Consider the following 7,754-nt stretch of genomic DNA (forward strand, 5'->3'; position numbering starts at 1 on the left):
GTTTGCCATGAGAAACAGTGTCAAAAGCTTTGCGGAAGTCTAAAAAAAGAACATCAACCTGCCCGGATTTATCAAGAACAACTTGGAATTCATTAACCGTAGAAACCAACTGCGTCACGGTGGACATACCATTTCTGAAGCCGTGTTGCAAAGGGGATAAAATGTTATTTTCAGCTAGAAACGAATTAAGGTACCCAGAGACTATGTGTTCTATTAACTTACAACAAGAAGAAGTATTTGAAATCGGTGTGTAGTTAGAAATACTTAGCTTATCTCCTTTTTTATGGATTGGTACAACGCGGGTCATTTTCCAGTCCTCCGGCACATCACCAGAAATTGAAGAGACTTGAAATATCTGTGTTAAAAACTCGGATAATTGTGTTGCAAAACGTTTAAGAAAAGCAATTGCAAGCCCATCAGGACCAGATCATTTCTTATCGGCAAGTTTACGCAGCATCGACAGAACACCATTCAGAGAAATAGCCGGTACGTTACCAAGATCTTCACCTCGAATTCTAGCTGTGGTTGCCCTCTCCGTCAGCAATTCGCTTTGAAAGTAAGAGTTAAAACCGTCTGCAATCACTGTGCAGTCGGTCACAATGTCGTCATTAATTCGAACCTTATTGAACTGCTCATTCTTTCGAACCTAAAAAATTCCAAAACTTTTGGGGATTGCTTCTGATGAATTCGGGGATAGTCGTGTTAAAATAATGAAACTTTGCAGATTTTAACTTTAAGGCAAGTTTCTGTTTGAGTAGTTGGAACTGTTGTAATGAAGATATCTTTTTCTTCCTAAATCGCTTCACTTTGCGTTTCAGTTGAAGAATTTCTGGACTTATCCAAGGATTGCGACGGTTGATATGAACTTTTCTAAGTGGAATAAAATGTTCGGTACAGTACTGCACTGCATTCTTAAAGTGATGCCACAAACTATGAACATCATTCCCGGAAGAGCTGCTTAACAGTGACTGTAAGGCGTCGATGACTGCATTATCATCAGCACGAACGAAGTCCTTTATCATTTTAGCTGAACGCACCACCGAAGCACCAGGCGCCCAAGCACCCCCGAAGCACCAGAATATGAGGTCACCGGTCCGCAAGTAACAAATATACGTCCGTGTCGACATCTCGAGACACCAGCGGCTAAACATCTAAACACCTGCTAGATAACCGGAACGGATGTCTGTTGCACGTAAACAAACGTGTATAGGGCCCAGAAGCACCACCATGCTAGAATAGCACCAAACTCGACGAAAAGGCATGAACAGCCTCTACTGCTGCTGCATTGCCAGCAAACAATATACAGGGTGCTTCACCTAAGCCTTTACACAATTTCTAAAAATAGGCTTTTTGACACTTAGAGGAGCGCTTCTTTCGCCACACCATTGTCAGTGGTATAGTGCATCAGAATACAACTAAGACGTACTTACTATAAGGCTGAGAGAATCCAACAGCCACAGAAACCAGAGGACACAGGAGAGTTTTAATTAATTTATTTATTTTGTGGTGTTGATCAATTTAGAATATTACTGAATATGTTATCGCTTAAAGCTAGTTGATTAGAAAAGCAGAAGAAAAAACAACCACATGCCGCCTGTGGGATCCGAACCCACGACCTCCGAATTACGCGTCCGGTGCTCTACCGCTGAGCTACTGTGACGGCTGTCCGATCTTCTGTTTTCGGGGGTATTTATGTTTACATGTCACCTAAACTTGAGAGTGTTCACCAGCGCCACCCTCGTTCATAAGCGGCGGACGTAGTACGTCCTGAGTTACCGCTGGTGTGACGTAGAACGTCTTCGAACGGCGAAGGTGGAAGCTTTGAGAGAACCCTCTTATGCCTCCTATGGCGTCAAGGCTGCCAGTACCGAGGCCCTCGCTAAGCAATTAAGCAAACAAGGGAAGGGGATTGAGGGGCTCCTTATAAGTATGAGAGGCTGTTTTACTAATATTGAATAGTTCAGTTTTTAACTGCTACTTTTAGGCTCCTTAATTATTGAGAGGCGTGTACTCACCGCAATATCCATATGTTTTTAGAATTCCGAAAACGACGTCTCCCCGGCTCCGTGGCGCTGCAAATTTTGGCTATTTGGACGAGTTACTTGCACTGGAGACGTTGCTTTGCCTGCAGGCTTCCTGAAAGTGCAGTGTATTTTGGCGTGACGTAACAAAAATTTGTTGGGCCACAGCGCCGACAGTAACCGCATTGACGAAGCTCTGAAAAGTGACAGCGATATTTTTTATGTCGGGCTACACACCACTCAATAAGGAGCCTAGCAGTAATAGCTAATAAGTTCACTAATACTAGTTAACCAGCTTGCTAGTCAGCACGTCTTAGGTGTATTATGTCGTACTACACCGCTGAGAATGCTAAGCCAAAAAAAGGGCTCTGCTAAGTGAAAACGCATATTTTTATATATTATAGGAAATATTATGTAAAACACCCTGCATAGACAAATGTTCAGTTAAACGCTAAACAAAGTCGGGAATATCTTAAGCGTTTTTTGCCAAACGTAAAGTTATGTTTGCCTGAATTTCGTTCGGCATGAAAAGGTGTTCCCCAAGCTGTCGTTGTGCACGCAGAGACGAAAGTCACGTGAGTCAGAGAGAGAGAGAGAGAGGCGTGGGTGCTAATGTTTAGGATGAATCAGAAACAAGGTGATGAAATCTGCATATTGGAAAAAGAATCAGTGACTCGAAAAATAGCACACATTAATGAAAACGCTGTTTGGAGGTGGTGCCAGAATTATTGCAGAAACTTAGTGGTACATTAATAAGTATCTTAGAGTTGTGTTAGATTATAGCCTTAACTGGGAAATGCATAACAACTTTTGCTCAAAATTAGAATCATCATCTTTTGAATTATTGAGATGTAAAGAACAGTTTGGTATACTTTTGTATCAAAATTATTATGAAACCGTTCGTCGTAGAGCGTTCCGCATGGTGTCATGTGCGTGTGGACGCAACCCGGAACGCTGTGCGTCACGGTGGATTTCATGAACTCGTGGGAAAGAGCTTTTATTTCTTCTACAAACATTCTGCGTAAACATTGCAGTGAGGGACGGTAACGCTTTCACATTTCCACGCGTTACAAATTTAAGTGTCTCTGTCAAATTTGCTTTTTGTATTTGCTATTTTCACATCCCAAAATTCCATCTTGCCATACCTTCTTGTAATTGAGAGGGACGGAGCTCTGACCCCAAGGAACGGGGACGGCGCTAAATGTTAGGGCGGTAACGTTGAACAACTATTTATTCTGCACATAAAAGGGTATACAACCTTTCGACCAATAAATGAGTGACAGCCATGCGTAAGTACACATATATAAAGAGAAGGCTCAAGACAAGCCACTACATCGAAACCGAAACAAAAACAAAACCAACTATGCCACGTCTTTTTTAATACACCAACTACTACGAAGGAAGCTTTTAGCCAGCCACTCCATACATAAAAAAGCTTGTGTGATGCGTCGCTTAGAAGCACCGCCCTAAACTCATCCGCAAAACATGGGAGCCGACTTGGACACGAAATACTTGCGTGACGTTCGCGTTTCTTTGCCCCGGATTCGAGTTATCTTGAGAACGCGTCTGGTGGAGAAGAGCCGTGCCCGATGCGGACGTTGAAAGGCAGCCAAGATAACCTAAACGTCATAACACGCTTGAAATTCTAGACGACAACTGGCGTCGACAGGTAACAACGACAAAGAAAACGGCGGGTTTTCGACAACGGGAAAACGGCAATCCATGAAATCGATTCTTTCCTCCAAGGCGTCTCACTCGGTGCTTGAAAACTTCCCACGGCAGAGGCGTCCACCGTACAACTAAAGCAGTTTCAAGCTTAAAATTTTTTTAACCCACCTGAACTGCAAGAGAGAAGAGAGTTTTTATACTAGTTTACCCACAATTCTATGCCGAGATCATTGGAACTATTTGAGCTTCCCCAGCTACAAGCGAAAACAGCCTGTTTGCTCTCAACATCTTGCTCACTTTTATTCTTCCTTGTTGTTGTAGACTGCAGAAGTACGGCTGCGTTTCGTGCAAAGCGACATTTTGCGGCAGCTTAATCAGAAGGACGCGGTTGTGTCTGTCATATGATTCTGCATTTCTGAATTGCTGTTTTTATATGAAGCCGACTAAGAATGTCGCACCTTCAAAAAAAAAAAAAGAATAAGCTGACAGAAGCGCTGCTCTGGCTTGGTTGTGTCGGTTTTGAATGAAAAGGAGCCCCGGAGCTTGAGCTCGAAGGCTGGTTGTCCACCACCAGTGCTTATCTGAGAAGCTAGCTATAAAACACCTTTTGTCAGTCTTCCTGTAAAAACGAGACAATAACAGGTAGTCTGTCGTCTCGTCTCAGCATTCTTATATAGTCTCATTAATATCATGCAGATGTTCCTTGAGTTGCGTGCTGTAGATGCTCATGAACCAGCAGTAAAAACCTCTCCCATCCCATTGTTTTTGTGTCATCCCCACTTCAACAAGGAGGTGCCCTGAAGGCGGTTTTACCTCGGCTTTGGTCATGGGAATACAGCTGTGTTTCTGTGTTGTGCTCTGTGATACGGCGCTGTCCTAAAAGGCTCCAACAACAACAACAGCAGAAAAACAGACTATCGATCGGATAACCACTGCGTGCGTTGCCTTTTAAAGTGCTATAAAACACCGCTCTCCATGTAAAACTAGGACCGTCACTAAAAGTTCGCCTCTGGACATCGTAAAAAGTTGTCGCGCAGTTCGGAACTGCTTTGGGGCAATCCACTTTTTTCCTTGGCTCTCCACGCAATCGCGCTGGCAGGGTTGCAGGCAATCAAATAAAATGTTTTCTACTCTACACCACATGCAGCATGTTCACAAAAAACGCGAATCCCTTCCGCTCTTTAACGAGTAATCGTACGAGGCCGGCCGATGATATGAAATCAAACTTTTCGCAAAAATTTCGGCGACATGGAAAAGGTAATTTCATACCCAAGTAAATATCGCGCTATCGATATTCCTAGTCATAAAAGATACGCATGACGAAGCGAACCAACGTCAAGTACACTGCAAGGCATCGCCATCACCGCTGACGTTTTTGTACAGGTAATGAGTATGCACCAGTAATGACGATTCTTAACATCAGAAACTATTCGTGCCTCTCGCGCAGCGAAACACAGAACCCAAAGAGGCCTTCTAATTCTCACTAACGTCATCACCATCACCTTTGTAAGCCAGATGACATGCACTGCAGGACCTCTAATGCATCGCTTATTCTTCGAATAGCACCCCCTTCCGGACAGGTATTGGCAGTGGTTTCCCAGCAAATTTTCTAAAATTATCTCACCTCCACACACTCGTCCACATTCAGCTTGCGGATACGCCCTCCTCTGTTGCGCCAGGAACTCATCGGTTACTTCTCTGCGCTGCTTATCACACGTCTGTGCCATCACAAAATGAGAGGCATATTTTTCTTCTGTTATTGATTATTCACTCATATAGGACCCATCGGGAGTTGAGCGCAGCAAGATATATTTAAGTTATATACTGAAAATTCAAGGCTCGCAAAGAAAGAAACAAAATAAAAATCTCTGCCTCTCCCGTAACCGAGGGTAGTGTAAGCATGAAATGTTTACGGGCATAACACGTTGGTTGTAGATGGTACTAGTCAAAATCTTGAAATGGGTCTAGTGTTCACCACACCACACCACACATACTGTGCACTGGTCCATGTGGACGCAGTCGTTTCCTATGATTGTCTAGGGAATCTCTTCCGCCCTGACTCGTCAGCTGTATCCGGTTTGTCTTTGCCTTTCATCTTTGTAATCGTTGTTTTCATTCCTCGGTTATTTGTACCACTTTGCCTATGTGACACTGGTGACGTCACCAATCGATTATGTCACACATAATTCATGACAAAGTAATGACAAATTACTAATTAGTGACTAATTACAGATGAATGACTAAATACTAATTAAATGCTAATTATTGACGCTTAAGATTCGCCTTTAGGTGTGGAACGCGACACCGTGTTGTAGCGCTGCCAGGCAGTCCACGGAACGACACCACCTGTTCGGCGCGATGCCTTTCCCTTTGAACGCGATGCTTTTTAAGGAAAGGAAATTACGCAGTAATTAACTTTTACCTCGGTGGACACGTGGAGTGCAGCGTACAGGAAGCGATGAACGCCACCACCCGTTCGGCGCGATGCCTTGCTCTTTGAACGCAAGGTTTTTTTTTTTTTTGAGGAAAGGAAATGGCGCAGTAATTCTCTGTCATCTCGGTGGACGCCCGAACCGCACCATAAAGGAAGGGAAGAACGCCACCACCCGTTCGGGGCGATGCCTTGCTCTTTGAACGCAAGGCTTTTTTTGTGGAAAGGACAGGGCGCAGTAATTCACTGTGATCTTCGTGGACACCCCAACTCCCCGAACCGCACCGTACAGAAAGGGAGGAACGCCACCACTCGTTCGGGGCGATGCCTTGCTCTTTGAACGCAAGGCTTTTTTTGTGGAAAGGACAGGGCGCAGTAATTCACTATGATCTTCGTGGACACCCCAACTCCCCGAACCGCACCGTACAGAAAGGGAGGAACGCCACCACTCGTTCGGGGCGATGCCTTGCTCTTTGAACGCAAGGCTTTTTTTGTGGAAAGGACAGGGCGCAGTAATTCACTGTGATCTTCGTGGACACCCCAACTCCCCGAACCGCACCGTACAGGAAGGGAGGAACGCCACCACCCGTTCGGCGCGATGCCTTGCTCTTTGAACGCACGGTTTTTTTTTTTTGAGGAAAGGAAATGGCGCAGTAATTCTCTGTCATCTCGGTGGACGCCCGAACCGCACCATAAAGGAAGGGAGGAACGCCACCACCCGTTCGGGGCGATGCTTTGCTCTTTGAACGCAAGGCTTTTTTTGTGGAAAGGACAGGGCGCAGTAATTCACTGTGATCTTCGTGGACACCCCAACTCCCCGAACCGCACCGTACAGGAAGGGAGGAACGCCACCACCCGTTCGGCGCGATGCCTTGCTCTTTGAACGCAAGGTTTTTTTCTTTTGAGGAAAGGAAATGGCGCAGTAATTCTCTGTCATCTCGGTGGACGCCCGAACCGCACCATAAAGGAAGGGAAGAACGCCACCACCCGTTCGGGGCGATGCCTTGCTCTTTGAACGCAAGGCTTTTTTTGTGGAAAGGACAGGGCGCAGTAATTCACTGTGATCTTCGTGGACACCCCAACTCCCCGAACCGCACCGTACAGGAAGGGAGGAACGCCACCACCCGTTCGGCGCGATGCCTTGCTCTTTGAACGCAAGGTTTTTTTTTTTTTTGAGGAAAGGAAATGGCGCAGTAATTCTCTGTCATCTCGGTGGACGCCCGAACCGCACCATAAAGGAAGGGAAGAACGCCACCACCCGTTCGGGGCGATGCCTTGCTCTTTGAACGCAAGGCTTTTTTTGTGGAAAGGACAGGGCGCAGTAATTCACTGTGATCTTCGTGGACACCCCAACTCCCCGAACCGCACCGTACAGGAAGGGAGGAACGCCACCACCCGTTCGGCGCGATGCCTTGCTCTTTGAACGCAAGGTTTTTTTTTTTTTGAGGAAAGGAAATGGCGCAGTAATTCTCTGTCATCTCGGTGGACGCCCGAACCGCACCATAAAGGAAGGGAGGAACGCCACCACCCGTTCGGGGCGATGCCTTGCTCTTTGAACGCAAGGCTTTTTTTGTGGAAAGGACAGGGCGCAGTAATTCACTGTGATCTTCGTGGACACCCCAACTCCCCGAACC

Source organism: Amblyomma mixtum, chromosome 4 (assembly GCF_055824585.1).
Source record: "Amblyomma mixtum isolate Tamu chromosome 4, ASM5582458v1, whole genome shotgun sequence".
Classification (NCBI taxonomy): domain Eukaryota; kingdom Metazoa; phylum Arthropoda; class Arachnida; order Ixodida; family Ixodidae; genus Amblyomma; species Amblyomma mixtum.